A 19143-nucleotide genomic window follows, 5' to 3' on the forward strand; every position below is an offset into this window, starting at 1 on the left:
ATTGCTCTATTGACCATGTAAACGCAATCATGATTTAGAGAACGTTCCCACTGACATGTTGCTCGTTCAAAATTCAGGGTGAAGCATAGTATAACTTGCGTTAGATCTGGGGCCCGTTTCATCAAGCTGTTCATAAGTTAAGAGCGACTTTATGAACGACTGGTGATCCTTTCTTACGCGCTAAATCATCGCCAATGAACATACAATATGCCACAAGAAAGGATCACCAGTCGTTCTTAAAGTCGCCCTTAACTTACGAACAGCTTTATGAAACACCTACCAGATGTATGGTAGATATATCTATGTACTGATACCTCACTCGACCCCTGTTGCACCCACAAATGTAATAACGCCCACAAATGTAATAACATTTGTGGGTGTAACAACCCCCCCCCGCAATATTGGGGTTAAAAGTAAACGTGTACATAGTTTTTTGCGGGCGATAGAACGCCTCCCTCTTTGGAATTGTTTACGCATTGTGTAAATATTACCCATAACAGGTGTTAATGGGTAACTTTTTTACTCATGCTTTTTTTAAGTATACTTATATCTATCTATCTATCCAATTTCCCTTTCTCTCTCTTGTGCAACTACCTTTCCACCATTTTGTCCAATCATCACTTCATCTAAATAATCAGTTCGTCTATGACCATTTCGTCTCATAACCATTTGGTCTAATATCCAATTAATATTCTTTCATTTCACCCAGTTAACACTTAGTTAAATTAGACCAAATGGTATATGGACTAAAATACCTATTCGACCAACTGATTATTAGACGAAATGGCAATTAGACCATGTGATAAGTGGACGAACTGATGGTAGACAAAATAATAGTAGACGAGTTGGCAATTGGACGAATTGGCATTAGACCAGCTGATAATAAACCGGTTCAAACATTAAATTATCAACTGGAGGTTAAAACAAACTTTCATGCATACTGAATTGGGGTTGTTTTAACCGACAGTTGGTTTATACAATACTTCTAACAAAATCTGTGGTTGGTTAAAACAATTTTTAGAGTGCAAAGACGGTCTGATATCAGGGTTATATACTGCTTGTCCATTGATAATCTTCCTCGTAATTATATTAAGGGACAGCCAGTGGAAACGGCTCTTTGATGTTGACTTTATAATGCATCCTTTCCAGTTGTTCGTGTCTAGACTTTTAGCCTCCCTTTTAAAATCTCGTCATGTAATATCGTCCGCATTTTTTTTTCTAAGATTGAGACCAATTGATTTGATATGATTGTGTTTTGAGGGTGTTTTGTTGAAATCTGATGTTGATGTTTGGATTTGTTTGATCATTATGATGATATTGATACTTAAAAAAAATTTTGATTTGATAGAGCTGGCAAAAAATCAAGCAAATCATTGAAAATATATATATATAAGTTTTAATAAAAAGAAGTCCTTCTGATAAAGAGTGTACATGAGCTTGCTCTGTCGCTTTCCATTATTCTAATTAAATTATATTGAATTATATTGAATTGAATTTATTTGTTCACTTTGAAATCAAACACAATCGAATGTTTACTTAACGGGTGATAAAACAGATCGTTTCTAGGTTGAGTAAATATTGGACTTGCATTACGGTACGTTCAAAACTGCGGAGCTTAAACAAAAGGCAAAGTTTTTGACATTCGTCCCCAGTTGGGAGAAACATAAATGATTAAATCAAGGAGATATCAATATAACCAAGGAAATATCTCCTTGGCGAAACTGAATAAAATGCCTATTGTACACGAAGGGGGACATCATTATGAATAAACAAAATAAACAAGGGGCAAAAGAGAAAAAGGAAACAAAAGGAGAGAATATCATTTTTAAAAATCTCGAAAATTGACATTGAATCGAAATTTCCTGCCAAGTTGAAACTGCTTTGTGGCCCGGTGGTTAGACTCTGGACTTTGGAACCGTGGGTTGTGGGTTCAAATCCCAGCCATGGCGTCATTTCATTCAGCAAGAAATTGTTCCAAATTCACGAGGTAAAATGGTATCTGGCAGGATTAATTCCTTGAATGCACCAAGCGCCTTCAACAGCTGGAGCTACAGCCGGGGTAATATACATGTATAGTGCGCCGTTGAATAGATAATCGGCGCATCATAAATGCTATTGGGCCTATAATATGATTAAGATAAAAATAAAATTGTCAAAATAATATGAAAATGAAATAAATGAAAATGTTATGATAACCTCCGCAAATCTAGGACAATTCATTGACGCTATTTGATTTAAGCATGTACTTGTATCTGTGAAAAAAGATGCTACTAGCTGCTATGCTCCGCGTTGGCATGCAAAGCATATCAACAGTTTGTTGTTCCATCTTAATAATTATGACAAATTGTATTGTTCGATGTTCGAAGGGGGTCGTTGGGCATTTAGATGAATAGATGGGTAGCTAGGCATGACAGATATATCTACCATTTGACGGAACACTTCACAAGCACTCTTTGATCTTTCCAAACAAAACTTGAATTGGATAAATGTCGGTCACACAAAAATTCAGTGTTGACGATAGTTCATTATGTCTTCATGGGGCAACCTACATGAAACGAGGAGTTTTTTCTATGTCACCCGTTCACTACATGTTTTGTTGTTAATGTAGTGACATATCTTGATTATTGCTAGAGTTATAACAATACACAACAAAAACTGTGGTGTTAACCGGTGTACATAGAGGACCACACCAGTTATTTTACACTGGTGTCAAATTAGTGGTGTTAGTTTTACACCTATAGGTGTTATTACAACACCTATGGTTGTTACATTTACACTCTTTGGTGTTATGTTCAATCTCTAGGGTGTTATTTTAACACCCCAGGGTGTGGTCCTCTGTTAACACCAATTGGTGTCAGTTTTAACACCACAGTATAGTTCTTCAAAAGAGAGTTATTTCGAATCCCTACCTTGGCGTGTTTTCCTTCAGCATAAAAATTCGCATTGTTCTGCACTCGACCCAGGTGAGGTAAATGGGTACCCGGTAGGATTAATTACTTGAGTGTACTGAGTGCTGCTGATAAAGTGTTAGCTCATTAAGATTAAAGCTTGGGAAGTATACAATAGTTGCGTTCTGTATCCTCTGACAAAAGCGCTATATACATCAGGTATTATTATTTAATATCATCTTAGTAACGGCTATTGCTATTGCATCGAGGTCTCCCGTTTTGTCACTCTATACGCATGATCTAAGTAGTAGCATGAACATCGGGGGCCCGTCTTACAAAGATTTGCAATTGATCCGACCAATCACAACCATGGAAAGCCAGCAAAGTCAACATATCAAACGCATGTTTGTTCAAAACAAAGTCTAGTTATGAATTTATATCCATCAATTCATTGATTTCTTGACAATTTTGTGTGTTCTCCTTTATTTAAAAGGACATTTTGCAAATTTCCTGCAGAAAAATTATGACAATGATGGATTTCCATAGAGATACGATTGATTGGTTATATCGTAACTCTTTGTAAGACGGGGCCCAGATTTACCTAATTTAACCCCCCCCGTCAACCATCGCTACCTGAAAAATAGAAATAATTATTTTTCTTCATCACTTATTTATTTTTCTGTATATAACAGCGTAAGGAGTGTTTGAATTATTAGCACAATACTTAAACAGCACTCAACAAAAGCACTCTCCAAAGCAAACATCTTTATCTGTAGATAGTAGAATGCATTGCCCGGGTGTGACGTAAATAGTTTATGCTATTCCCTGACCCATTTTGTACTTGGTTCATGGAGGTTCTCCATACTTGTCTTGTAGCTCAAGACTCAATATCGGACGTTGCTCCATTGGACGGCAATTGACGATGAGGCCCAGAAAGACACTGGTAAAGGAAAAACAGAGAATTGATCATCAGACCGAGAGAGCAGGAGAGAGAAAGAAAGAGAACGAAGGAGGGTTGGGATAAAGAACTATGGAAGAACAACAATCTAACAATAGGAAGAAGATCCTTGAAGACGAATAGGAAAATAAATCAGTAAATTGTGATGAAGAATCGAAGAAGAATGATAAAACAGAATAGGAGAAAAGGAACGAGGGAAGGTGAAAAAGAAGATTAGAAAAGGATAAGAGGAACAATAATAGGAAAATGATGATGAAGCAGAAGAAAAAACAGAAAGAGTTGATGAAGAAAATGATGGGGAAAAGAAAACTGAGAAGAAGAGGGGAAGAAGGAGAAGCAAAAAGGAGTAATAGGAAAATAAAAAAAGGAGAAGAAGGGAAGGAAGAAGTAGTAGAGTAATAAGAAAAGGGAGAAGAAAATAGAATGTCGGAGTGAGAAAGAGGGAAATGAAAAAAAAGAAGTATAAAGAAGGGGAAAAACATGCCGTCTCGAAAAACAGGAGAAAAGTGGCAAGAAAGGGGCATTCTGGGATGGAGAACACGGACCGGCAGTGATGTATCTCGACAGATAGAGATTAAGAACTGAAATGAGGAATTGGTCGAAAATGATTACTGACAAGGAGTCCGCTGCATTGACCGTACCTTCGAAAGATGATTAATAAAGACAATGTTTTTCTCTCTTGTCCATCCACTCACCAGAGTCTCTCAAAGCTTACCGACCGATGCATTGCAAAGAATGATTCTAGCCACATCAATCTCAACTTTATTAGCGATGCCCCAATTTTTCTTCCACCGAGCTTTGCTGTTTTGATGCACTTAAGAAACATCTCCAAGAGATAATGGAACTGCTGTGAGGAAAGAACTATGGTCAGATACAAACTGTATTATTGATATTGAAAATCATATGTGGAAAAGTAGTTTACTATTTTTTAAATGTCGTTTGTCATTACTTAATATTCAAATCTTCTTTCTGTGTTAAGACGTGAAAGTTGCGGAAGATTTATCTTTTGAAAACGTCTTTCACTTTGCAAAATTAAGACTCAAAATCTGCTCCCTCCCTTTGCATTCGAATAATAAAAAATGTTTATTCCCTTTATTCACTGTGATGTTAATCTCCTTGACTACTCAGAATTACCTGAGAATGCTCTTGGAAATCCAACATTAGCACGCTTAATAAGAAAGAGATATTGATGCAATTAGCTTATCTGCCGTATGAATAGTTTTTACAACGCTACGGGTTAATATGTGCTCGGTATTTAGCATTAGATGATCTCCTGTAATTCAGAAGTTGCTTCCCAGAAAGGGAAGACTGAACTTTTGATTTAAAGATGGGGGGCGTAGACGTTGTGTGACTCCAACTAATAGTCGGGATGTTGATGGGGCTTAATACGATACGGTTCGGTCGACAAGAAGCTCTCCAACTATTGATCTGTTATGGGGTTACAAGCCGGCTCGTCTTCTGGCTGAACAAGAGGCCATGTCGAATGGGCACTTGGACACGCCTGTCGATTCGGGGATCGTAAAACGAGATGAGACGAACAAGAAATCGTTAAAGGTGCCCTACACTTTTTTGCAGGACCATTGCAGGGTTAAAAGAGCCAGTGATGAAGGAAATGGCGGGATATGGAGAAGCATATACGAGAAATGGCTGAGAGGGGAGTGGGGGTGGTGCACTGTTAGCACAAAACAGAAGATTTTACAGAAGAAAAAAAAAATTACAGAAAGAAAGAAATAAAAAAAAAGATTTTACAGAAAGAAAGATATAACCAAATCATTCTGTAAATTGTTACAACAGGAAAGATTTACTACATTTTTTTCTACAATTCTACAATTTTATACGGAACAGGTCTGTTTAAAAAAAAGGGAAACAAATTTATTGCAATAAATTTGTAAGGTTACACACACCAAATAATAATTTTCTGTAACTTTACACAAATGCATGTCAGCTTACTCAGTGCAGTAAGATTACAGGTGTTCTCGAGACTCCGATGAAGGAAATGTTTGGGGTTTTTTAAAGTAGAACTTTTTTAACAGTGTAGCCAGACTCTGGGTAGATGGAGCGGGTATGGGCGAGGGTGTGTATGTTTTGCGATTGTGAGAAGATTCGACATGGCAGTGGCAGTGCCAAACATAAAGAATGGGATGAAGGAACAAGATAAAAGATGCGAGAACTGGGGCCCGTTGCAGAAAGAGTTGCGATCAAACGCAACTCAAAAAATCTTGCGCAACTTGATTTTCAGCCAATGAGGCACCCGTATTCGGGACTGGCGCTCGATATTTTGACTCGCGTTTAAACGCAAGTCTTTCTGCAACAGGCCCTAGGAAGAAGATAACTACTGGGGGACGAAGTGGTATGCCAAGAAAAAGGGGGAAGAGAAGGAGAGATGTGCCATCGGAGAATCTGATGGTAATGGTCGGATGAGACAGGGGTTGGTGATGATGATAAGAGGCATACAGAATAGAAACGTGCCGCCAAGTTTTTTTTTTTGATTGGTGGAACGTTGCATACCGGAAAGAAACGCATTTTGTTCCGATAGGTAGGTTTGGGTTAAAGTTTTATCTTCATGCTTAATCTGTAAAATTTGTAGGCCTATGTTTTGCGTGTAAATAATAACCATAATTCGCTCTTCAAACGGAACGGAATGTACAATTCAAAATCTAAAGGATATGATCTCTATATTATTGATTCTACCAAACACACACAATGAACAATTGGGATGATCAAATATATTTGACACTGCAGTGGACAGTGAGTCGCAAACTGAAAGAGAACATTTTCAGTGCTTGCAGAGGGTGTTCAATGTTGAAAACTGTCGTATGAATGATGTAATGAAATATTGAAATAGTGCAGTGGATTACACAGAATTGTTACAACCTTATTGAATTGGATACTGAGATTACATATTTACTTTCATGAAATCGTTTAGAATTGTTTTTATTTATGCATTGTTTAATCTTTTCATTTTTTTGCTTGCAGAAATTTTTCAAAGCTAAAAACGTTTCTTTCATGTATGGGATTCCTTTAATACCTTTAATATACATACATTTTAAATTACAAAATGAGAAAAATGACTGGGTCTATGCTTAAACGTTCCTCGCAAAGATTCGCCAGTCTTTATTTTGATCTGTTTGGCGCTGGCTGTGCGTTTGCAAAATTTTATCGTTGAGAGTGGCACGAGCAAGAAATGACCCATCCTATTGTATACTTCTTATCTTCAAGGAATGACGGAAAATACTATCATGCTGCAGTTAAAACGATGAAGCCAACCCCATACCGATCAAATATATTACATTATTTCCTATGGCATTCCTTCGATCGTTTTGGAATCGGTTTCGTTGGTGTAACTGTAACACGATCGTTTCTCTTTATGTACACGGTCACATTGGCGAACCAACCTAACACCCATCATATCGATTACGTTATTACTAATGAGATACCATCGGTCGGTTTGGAGTCGTTGTCGTTGGTGTGACTGAGGCCTACAATATAAAGAGGTTCTGATAGAAACATGAGTAGGAGAAGAAGATATCTACCTTGATAGGATATGAGAGTCATGATGCTGTACTTTTCATAGGCTATACGGAGAGTTGAGAAGGCGGATTTGGAGGCTGGAGGCAAATTGAAGGGTATGATGCGTATTAAGAGAATTGGCGAATTGAGTGGAGTCGTCTTTACCGGAGTCCTTTACACTTTTATGTTCAATGTGAATGTGGAGAAGGGGTGCTTTTAAAAGCTTGGAATCATGTGCTGGTACAACTTTCACAAAGCGCCTTTTTATCATCATCAGAACGAACCTTGCTGTGTTCGAATAATGCCATGAAAGCCGGCGGAGCGTGGTAGCTCTCCCGCGGTAGAGCTGCATCCCAAGTCCGCATTGCGTCGTTGTCAAGCGTTGTCAACGCGTTAAGATAGACAGCTTAGAGCGCGTCACTTTCACAGCGCCGGCCGCGAATTCATTGCTTTTCCTTTTTTTATATTGTTAGATCGCAGGGGCGAACCCGATATAGAGACCATTGCCATTGCAGCAAAAAGGCGTGTTCCCATTGCCCAAAGACTGTTGAATCGACATGCTTTACTACTAAACTCGTATTCACATCGGTGCAATCGATAATACAAGGGGTAAAAGCAGATTTATATGACGTCTCAAGTAAGACGACCGATGAAAAAAGTACAATGGACCCTGAAACTCTTCTACGCAACTTATATTATGTAGCATGATTACATAGATGAGTTGCTTTTGCCGTCGACCATAATCATCGTCGATGATGTAATGGTGTATGACGATGGCACAGTAATTTAAACATAACCTATCAAGGAAAAACATACATGACATTAACTTCTAACCAGTTTTGTCTTCTAATTTTGTCTCTTCAATTAGGCGTAGACGCGAGCATTGATGGAAGTGATTTTACTCCTTGCCTGTAACAGAAAATGAGGCATGTTGCTTTTCTGACAGCTTTGAAAATGTTACTAACGTGTTTGGAAAGATGATCAATAATTCTGCGCAGATTGCACATGTCGTATGCACTATGACATTAAACACTTTCACCTTATCAAAGTCGATAAGTCATGCACAACACCAATCCTTTACACATTGTTCTTTATAATCATACGTTCTTTTAGTTATTTTTAGTGCTTGTTTTAACAGTTTACGTCGCCAGATGAGTAGAGGATAGTAGTAGCTTTATATACTCTTAAGAAGTATTAGTCAAAGTAAACCAATGAATTTGTCCGAAAATTTTCAATATCAACCAAGTTATTGGTTACAATGATTTTTTCTCTTTTCCATGTTCTGACTGGATTCTATCCAGACTTTTGGTTGATGTTGGTCATATTTACAAATTATGGCCAGCAAATTTGCTACTTTGACCAATCCGTTTTTAAGAATGCAAGATAAATCGGCCCCTTCTGCCGTTTTTTTAATCAACCTGTTGACTCCTTAATTTTGTAACTTCTATTAAGAGGCAAACTGTTTCCTGAAGGCAATTGGATGGAAAGAAAGTCAGTCGCACCTGCTACCTCAACAGTGTAATGAACCCTGACGACGCTAGCTGAAAGACTGTAGCAAAATAAATGTTCTTTAAAAATGAATAATCAACTTTCTTGAAGAAGCATGCAGGTGTACGCGAATGACACCCCATTCACCCTCCAGCCCCTGAAACATGCTAAACGTGCAGAAGATGTGAATAACTTTTTTTATAGACTTGCATTGTCAAGCCTTGGGGTATTAAATACAACATGAAGAGTTTGAAGAGCTTTGTATCTCAAAACTGGAATGTTCTGCACCGTTTCACAATATCGGATACCGCCCAGTAATTACTAATGGCGATGATGCGCATTCGGACTGTCATTGATCAAGTTTCAAACCTCATTCATCGGGTGAACGAACTCTGTATTGTGTTGGAGTGGAGTGGAGTCTTGAATGTCACCGATCACTCAGTCTTGCCGATTTTCGCATGGATAGAATGGCTATGAAAGACGATTAAACTCGACAGATATGTGCCTGTCTATATAAGTGAATGTATTGTAATGAGGGAGGTTTACCGGGAAGATTGGGGTTCACGAAGTAGGTTATAAGCGTCAGGAACGTTTCGGGACTTCAACCCAACATCGCATCATTCATTATTGCTTGGAATGCATCTATTTCGTCATTCTTATTGCGTCCATCCGCATATTTTTTAGCTCCTATTCTCTCTTGCAATTTTCACTGAACCTATCAGATAAAGCACCCGACACTTCCTTTCATGAAACGCTCCTCAGGCCATCCTGCTATACTTCATGCTCTTCAATCATTATCCACATCCACTTATAAGCTCATTACCTTCCAATATTTCCATCGTCTGGTAATATTACATTAGAAAGTGAGGGGTTTTTATATTTTAAATCGTTTTGCCCTATCACCCTAATCTCACCTTCAGCCACGAAAGCACGTCACCAGTGTATCCAGGATTTGACATCTCACTAAAGTCATGAACGAAAGATCAAAACTACCTCTCAAAATAAGGCTAATCCTTATCCTCAATATTATAACGAAATCAAATGTGGATGTAGTCACGTGACATGTAACCTAATTTTAGGGTGTCCATCGTAATCTCATTAGTGGTCGTCTTGTTGCGGGCTGCCTGTCTTTTCAAAGAGTGTGCCTGCATGTGTGGTCAGTTCACAACTTCTTTCAAAAACCTCGACCTTTCTCCATCCTAGATCCTTAGCTACTTCCTTGAATGAAAATGCGACAGCTTTTTTTGACAAAAATCGAAAGCGAAGCGCTTCGCCCCGTCATTCACTGTCCATGTAATATTTGAAAGACAAAAAAACCCCCACCTTTGTGTGTTGAATCAATGATAATAATGGTAATAATGACAATTGTACCTTTGACATTTTCATCTTGAATAGTGCGTTGATTATTCAAGTTTTGGCATTGAGGGTTGCAATTATTTTTCTATAGTTGGTAGATTGGCATGAAAAATCCTTTTCTCTCATTCTTTATTAGGAAGGGAAAGAGAAAAGTGAATGTCAGTTGATGCTGCATTCTGCTAATTAAAATATCGACGGACCAAATTAGAGTCTGGAATCGCAGAATACTGTACAATTTAGTATTTCCATTCGTTTCCCTTCACTCGGGAGAAACGACTGGAATGCTGTAAACATGTCATATTACGGAATCTTTTTTCGGGTTTGTTGATGTTGTTTTCTTGGGAAGCCAGCAAATTTCATTAATACATTTCCATCCGAAATCTGTTTTCCATTTCATTACGTATGAACTAGGTTAATGGTTACGATCGACCCACCATACGGGGTATAAGAACTTATGATTGAGCGGGTACTAAGATCCATTTGAAAGTTCATGGAAGTCATCGACCTCCGGAAGTGATCTCTCCAGATGACCTTCCCTCCCCCACACACAAACATACACACACTCTTGGCAGGTCAATTATGTTTCAAATCCGAAGCGGTAATATTAAATCAGGTGTATACTATTCGATTAAATTTGTGCATGGACTTTTTGCTTTGTATCATATTTGAGATTATTTCACTGTATTCTTACGATCATGAAAGATCATCTGTGTTGGTTGAAAACAAGAAATTCAGTCACTTCGGTCATTGCTGAAGAAGGCTGCAGTTAGCAGCCGAAAGTTTCGAAGTAATTCGGATTTCTTTCGTTGTGATTGGTACAAAAGTTAATTTTGTCTCACCGTATTATTGTTTGAATAGCACTTCGTTTGGAAGAATGCCATTTTCCTTATATGGTTGTCATAAGAGGTAAGACAAAGTGTAGTGTTATACGATAATCGGTTTTAAAGTTCTTAGTGTCTTGTATATAGTCAAGCGACTCAAAATGGCACGCAATGTGTCGGTAATACTACCCGTTTCACTCCTGCACCTGTATGTTTTTCCAGTATTTGAACCGCAACCTCAGAAAAAACGATAAGGTACTGGTCACGAAAGGAGGTCAAGCCATGACGATATACCAACTCGTTAGGTCGCACATCCTATATTACCAGGTAGTGCGGTGTGGCATGCATTAGTAACGAATATTCCATACGGTTGGTGGTGATGATGAAGATATTATGGTCCGAATTAATCTAAGTTCGCTCTGTCACTCATCGTTTGCTCTCTGCATCTTGTCCTTCATCTCTTCCCCTCTCCCTTCCCTCCACCCCCACCGCCCTCTCTCTCTTTCTCTCCCTCTCGTTGCTCTCTTATAAGGGTTCTGTAATCCAGAGAAGATGTGGACGTCCTAAAGATTGTCCTGAAGACTTTACGTGTCTTGAAGAATTTTGTGAATGTTAGGGGGTTGCCATATTTCACTCTCCCCCTCTCCTTTCTTCGCCTCCCTTACCTCGGTTCCCTCTTTCCCGCCGCCCCTTCTCGCAACCTCTCTCCCCCTCTTTGTATCGGTGTTTGGGCTGTAATCTTAGGAAGATGTGGACATCGTCACGCACATCGTCAAGACATTAGAGTGACTGTAACGGCATGCAGATGATCGCAAATATAGATGTTAATATGAGACATTCACATTCTCTTTCTCAAAAACGTTTTACCACCTCCGTCTTTTCCTCTCATCACTACGAATCTTCGCCCCCCACCATGTATGAGCTGTAAAAACTGTGGTGTTAAAACTAACACCAATTGGTGTTAATAGAGGACCACACCCTGAGGTGTTAAAATTACACCCTAAAATAACACCAAAAAGTGTAAATATGACAACAAAAGGTGTTGTAATAACACCTATAGGTGTAAAACTAACACAACAAAGTTAACACCGGTGAAAAATAACTGGTGTGGTCCTCTATGTACACCGGCTAACACCACAGTTATTGCTGGTTGGGTTGTAATTTTCAGAAGATTCGAACATCATGAAGACATTGGGTGTGATTTAAAAATATGCGCAAATAGCTGTTGATACATCAGTCCGTCTTAATTCTTTCTTTTGAATGATTTAAATAGTTTTTTTTACATCAACCCCTCCCCTCTCTCTTTCTCTTTCTCCCTATCCCCTCCCCTCTATATTTGAAAAGGATGTATAGTTTGTAATCGGTAAAAAGGTGTGGAGGTCATTAAGACTCTCAAGGGGTGATTGAAACAGCAGATGCATTCAAGTTAAGTAGCTGTTGATATCAGTTCTCCTTAAAACATCTTATTTAAAATGACCCGAAGGAATATTGTACACACCTTTGCCGCTCCATTCACATTCCCCCCGTCATCCCCTCTGAATCTCACCCCTCTATTATCTCTATTGCAGCAGTGTTACACTGGAAAAAATGTGGTGTTAAAACTGACACCATTGGTGTTAATAGAGGACCACACCCTGAGGTGTTAAAATAACACCCTAGAGATTGAACATAACACCAAAGAGTGTAAATGTAACAACCATAGGTGCTGTAATAACATCTATAGGTGTAAAACTAACACCACCAATTTTAAAATAAACTGGTGTGGTCCTCTACACCGGTTAACACCACAGTTTTTGCTGTGTACATTGTAGGTGATTTGGCATGCATCTTTCACGCCCTTTCTTCCTCTCCATTCTTCGCCTCGCTCGCTACGCCTTCATTCCGAAACCTCTTCCCCCTCTCCCTGTCCCCTCAGTTCGTCTTCTTTTGAATGATAGGAATATTGTACACACCATAACCGCCCCTTCACATTATCTTCACCCTCTCACTGATCCTTCCTATCCTCCCCTAATCCCACCCCTCGCACTCCCCTCCAATCACCCTCCCCTATTCTTTATTACAACGGTGTCATGTTCCGTAATCTAAAGAAGATGTGGACATCGTGAAGACAGACGAATATAGATTTGATTGAAACGTCATGCAGTGATGATCGCAAATAGCCGTTGATAAATGACTTCTTCTTTAATAGCGTCCTCTTTTAAATAATTTGTTTGGGGGGGGGGGGGTTAACCTCTTGCCCCTCTGCTCTCACGGTCTCTCTTGTTAACATTCAGGCCCTTCCCTTTTCGACCTCTTTTTTACGCATTAAATATCTTTTTTTATTCAGTCATATTAAGCCGTCTTTCTCTTCTCCCTTTCTCCCTCTCTCAACGTTGATTTTCTTAAAAATTGCGAAGTATTATTATGTATAACGGTGATCAATGAAAAAGGCACTAACACCCATGAATCTGTGTAGATAATATTCATTTTCAATTTAATAATTTAATTGCTTTATGTATTCGCATTTTTTATTTTCAACCTAGTTCAAAGCATATGCACTTTGTTTTGAATATAAAGATATTTGTGTTTTTCACGAAAAATCAATTTAACAAGCATCTCACCGATTTTCAAAAAAATAGGTCGGGTTAACACAATTTTATGGATTAGAAGTATATTGTAGAAGAAAAATCGTTGATAGTAGTGGGCGTAGGCTGACATAGTCATTAAACAATCATTTCAATGAACTGCACTTAAACATGTTCAAACTGCATTGAATCTGATAAATGCGATAACGTTCTTATAGTAGCACTTAGTGTGACCAGTCCTAGGCCTATCCGTTCATTTCCTCGTATAGTGTCTCATCAGATAAGATCTGATCCCCTAGTCCCATATATACCTGTTGTTGTTATGTTGGTGGTTGATGACGGTTGTTGATAACACGATAGCACATCCCTTGAGTGAGTATACTGATCTCCTTGTGGATCTACATGACGCGAGGTATTAACATATAATCACACAGAAAAATCTGACCCTTTTCTCAATGTCATGTGGGCTGATGATTAAAATACAATAACAAATCAGTAGAAAACAATAATTTCAAATAGGCCCATCGATCAGTCAACTTCAGTTCAAGGAATAAGGCCTCCATGATTATTGTACGTGATTTTGATTTGTAATTTTGTCACGGCCATTCGCATAAAAAATACTATGGAATTCTAAATCTACCACATTGTGCCACAGCACATGAAAACATAAAATAAAACTAATTAAAAAAAAACAAGTTTAATTTTCTCCGGTAAAAAAGTTTTGTGCAGCAAGAATCGGATAATGCAATGTTTCAAATTTTGTGACACATTTTCAATCATATACGAACATGACAAAGACTATTGAAATTATACTCATGTTTAACTTCATTCCATTTATGTACTTCATGTGTCGTTATGTCGTAAGTACTTCCTTTAAAACTTAGCACTAATAAGAGCATTTTTCAAATTTCGAATGTAGTTTTTTTTTATATTTATTTGCGAAACTTTAACATAAGTTTGTAAAATGGCATCCACATTACATTGTTGCCTTGAACACACATTATAATTAAAGTCACAGGATTGTCTTAAAAGGCATCAAAATATCTACCTCTACATTTTGGTATTCAGGCCAATTATAAAAATAGAGGTTGCTATTGAAATTGCTAATTGAATACGATTGAAAATCGATGTGACAAACGAAGTGAAAACAACCGAAACGTCTTACGTTTGTTAGAAGGATTAACACTGGAACCTATGCCATCATCTATTGTATTCGTTAATGAAGCCAATAGGAAATCAATATAAACAATTCACCTAATCTCCGGGGTTAATCTACCAAAAGCCGTGTACTGTAAAACACAAACAGATATTCCGGTGGAACCGACCCGACACTGGCCAAAATTCATTACGCTATTTCCAATGGCATACCAGCGGTCGGTTTGGATACGGTTTCATTGGTATGACTGTAGCAATGAATCGAGTTCAGACTTCACAACACAGCAAAAACTGTGGTGTTAACCGGTGTACATAGAGGACCACACCAGTGTTAAACTGGTGGTGTTAGTTTTACACCTATAGGTGTTATTACAACACCTTTAGTTGTTACATTTACACTCTTTGGTGTTATGTTTAATCTCTAGGGTGTAATTTTAACACCTCAGGGTGTGGTCCTCTATTAACACCAATTGGTGTCAGTTTTAACACCGCAGTTTTTACAGTGAATGAACTAGTATCCGGTCAGTATCGGAGCCGTGACATCTGTTTTCCCCCTGGTACAACCTCACTGAAAATAGAGTCGTAAAACTAGCGCTCTCAAATAAACCCAGTTTATGGTATCCTTAAATCAAACGAGGTTTATTGATGGAGGGAATTTGTGATAGGATGGGTAACACTGAATTGAAAATCAATTCATTTTTCAAAATAACATTCCATGTGTTGGATTACAGTATATGGATGACGTATTCTATTGAAAATCTGGTCAATTTTCATCCCCTCAGACATGTCAGAAGTGGCGTATGTTATGTCAGATTCATGCGCCGTTCTGCCTCCTAAACCTAAGAGTGCTCTATTTGCAATTCAGGATTTCTCTTTTCAGAGTGAATAATATCCTAGGGAATGAATCCCCTCCATGCTCACCAATGAATCCGATCATTTGGGAATTCATAATTTAATTGATTATACACTCTAAAAAATGAAGTGCTAATTTAGCTCTTAAAGAGCGTATATAGTGACTGCACTTCTTAGTGCTGATTTGTCTAGTTCAAATTTGAACTAGACAAATCAGCACCCTGAAGTGCAGTCACTATACACGCTCTTTAAGAGCTAAATTAGCACTTCATTTTTTAGATTATATAAGCGACACAGATTGGGGAGGAACATTAGGTGTTTTGAACACATCTTCGTGATAAGGTCTGACATGCAGATGCACTTGAATATGTGTTCATCAGTTTTAATTGTAAAACAGAATTTGTGTACTGTTCACTTTGCATCTGTCAAAAAGATTTGTGAAGATAACACGGTACTGCATCAATAAATCTGAACGCCGGTCGGTCAAAGAAAGTCATAACCTGATGTTTACCTCCAAGCGGTCACTCTTGCGTTGGCTTTTATTAATTTTTCTTCTCTGTCGTACATCTTTCCTTTTCCAACTTCAGGCTCAAACCAGGTGTGTAACACATTGGGTGATTTCAAGTTCAGTGTTAACCTTTTAGTGTTGGTGTTGGGTCATTTTTTTACACGAAGATAACACCAAACATACACTGTAAAACTGCGGTGTTAAAACTGACACCAATTGGTGTTAATAGAGGACCACACCCTGAGGTGTTAAAATTACACCCTAGAGATTAAACATAACTCCAAAGAGTGTAAATGTAACAAATAAAGGTGAAATAAAACCTATAGGTGTAAAACAAACACCACCAATTTAACACCGGTTTAAAATAACTGGTGTGGTCCTCTATGTACACCGGTTAACACCACAGTTTTTGCTGTGTAACATGAAGATGGCCCTGAAAAGTCACTCACTAGTGTGTTGAGGTGTCAATAATGTGATCTGGATCAGTTTTACAAACTCAGAATAAGTTTTGGATCTAGGGGAAGCAATCCACATTGTGCTTCCAAACCACCACCAACGCCAACACCGGACTTGAAATCACCCATTGCATGCATGAAATCTCATGAAGGGGAAACATTCATATTGGAGAGTACACCCTTAAACGCCAGTCAACATGGTCAATCAAAAAAAATTATAACCTGATGTTTACAACAAGCGGTCACTTTTGCTTTGAGCTTTTATTACCTTTTATTCGCAATCTTACATTTTTTTTTTCATCTTCAAGCTTAAAACCATAGTCCTATGTGTACCTCATTGCGTTCATGACGTCTTATGAAGATGAAATAGTTCTTCTGGAGAGTATACCCTCAAAATGCCAGTCAATTCAAATTATTTTAACATGTTTACAGCCAAGCGGTCACTCTTGCTTGATGTTTTATTGCCTTTTCTCCGTTCTGAAATCTCGAAGAACAAAAATGTTATCGCTTTGCATTAGGCAGTAGATAAGATGACTGGAGGGGCGCCATGGGCTTCGTCCAATGGCACGCCATGGTCGTAAACTGCAGTCATGTGGGTCACAGATCGCCCAGCTGTAGTTCATCCGAGGTTTTAAAGGGGAATGAAACCTTTGGAACAAATAGGCTTGTGTAGAAGCAGAAAAATCAAAGAATAAGAATAAAAAAGTTTGAGAAAAATCGGACAAATAATGAGAAAGTTATGAGCATTTGAATATTGCAATCACTAATGCTATGGAGATCCTCCCATTGGCAATGCGACAAGGATGTGTGATGTCACTGATGAACAACTTTCCCTTTGGTGGACTATAAAATACCCTTAAAATGTCTCTTTTTGCTTTTTCTCATGATGATGCAAACTCTTTATCCATGATGTATTCTTAAAAAAATATGTATTACATGCCCTCATGTAGAAAGAACACATGATCTATGGATAGATGTGATAAAAGAGGCAATTCAAGTGAAATATATACTTAAGTAATGGGGAGAGTTGTTCATCAGTGACTTCACACATCTTTGTCGCATTGCCAATTTGCTATCTCCATAGCATTAGTGATCGCAATATTCAAATGCTCATAACTTTCTCATTATTTGTCCGATTTTTCTAAAAGTTTTGTTGATCTGTTTCTTTGATTTTTCTGTTTTCACACAAGCTATCTTGTTCCAATGGTTTCATTTTCCTTTAAGTAGTTTACAGTGAAGGATACCTTTCAGAGTTGACATCTTTAAAGGTCAAGTCCACCTCAAAAAAATGTTGAATTGAATCAATAGAGAAAAAATCAGAAAGCACAATGCTGAAAATGTCATCAAAATCGGTTGTAAAATAAGAAAATTATGACATTTCAAAGTTTCGCTTATTTTTAACAAAATAGTTATATGAACGAGCCAGTTACATCCAAATGAGAGAGTCAATGATGTCACTCACTATTTCTTTTGTATTTTATTGTTTGAATTATACAATATTTCAATTTTTTTACGAATTTGATGATTACGACCTGCTTGCCTGAAGCACAAAATGTAAAAATAATGGAATTCCACGTTTTCAGGGAGAAATAAAACTTCATTTCACATGACAATGACGAGAAAATCAAAATATTTCATATATCATACAATAAAATACAAAATAAATAGTGAGTGATGCCATCAATTCCCTCATTTGCATACCGACCGAGATGTGCATATAACTGTTTTGTGAAATGAAGCGAAACTTTAAAACTTTCTTATTTTACATCCGATTTTGATGAAATTTTCAATGTTGTTGAATTTTTCCTCTTTTTATTCAAATCAAGTTTTTGTTGGGATGGACTTGTCCTTTAAGGAACGATCCCATCCTGGTATCAAATTGAATAAAATAGAGTAAGTGTTGCGAAGAAAGGTAGTGAAATTTCGATTAAAAGGGAGATCTATATAATATCATTTTTTTCGATTGTTGAATTTTGAAACATATTTGTAAAATTGTGATTACCTGAGCTTTCGAAGACCACTTTATCTGTAATGAATGGTCATGTTGGATGTAGATGTAGGTTCCATAATTTGCATATTGATGGCAACAAACCATTCTGACTTGGTCACTCGAGTATCGAGACTGTTTCACGAAATAATCACCAAATTTCTTCTTTGGTTATAAGCTATTGAAATCCTTGCATCTGATTGGCCCAGATCACATTTGTCGGTCAAAGTCTCTCACAAGATGCTTAATGAAATGCTACCTGTTCCCACTCTGCACAAGAATTGTTTGAACTGTCTTAGAGTGTTCAAACCGTGGCATCAGAATTAGAAATGATGTAATAAATCAAAATTACCCCTCTAAGTGATTAGTTCGTCACAGTTCATCGTCTATCTCTGTAAAAATAATTCATGGGCTTTCTTGATCTTTGAAGGCACTGTAGAAAAAAATAGTTTCGAAGATATCAAATGGGGCTCCTTCAAGGAACTGCTCCCTAATGTGAAAAAAAATCTTTTGAAACCTATTATCTTAACAGATCATTTATTAATTTTTTAGTAAGCAGGCTATTATGAATGTCTCTTTCAATAACCCAACAAATTTGAAT

The sequence above is a fragment of the Lytechinus variegatus genome, chromosome 18 (genome assembly GCF_018143015.1).
Source record: "Lytechinus variegatus isolate NC3 chromosome 18, Lvar_3.0, whole genome shotgun sequence".
NCBI classification, from domain to species: domain Eukaryota; kingdom Metazoa; phylum Echinodermata; class Echinoidea; order Temnopleuroida; family Toxopneustidae; genus Lytechinus; species Lytechinus variegatus.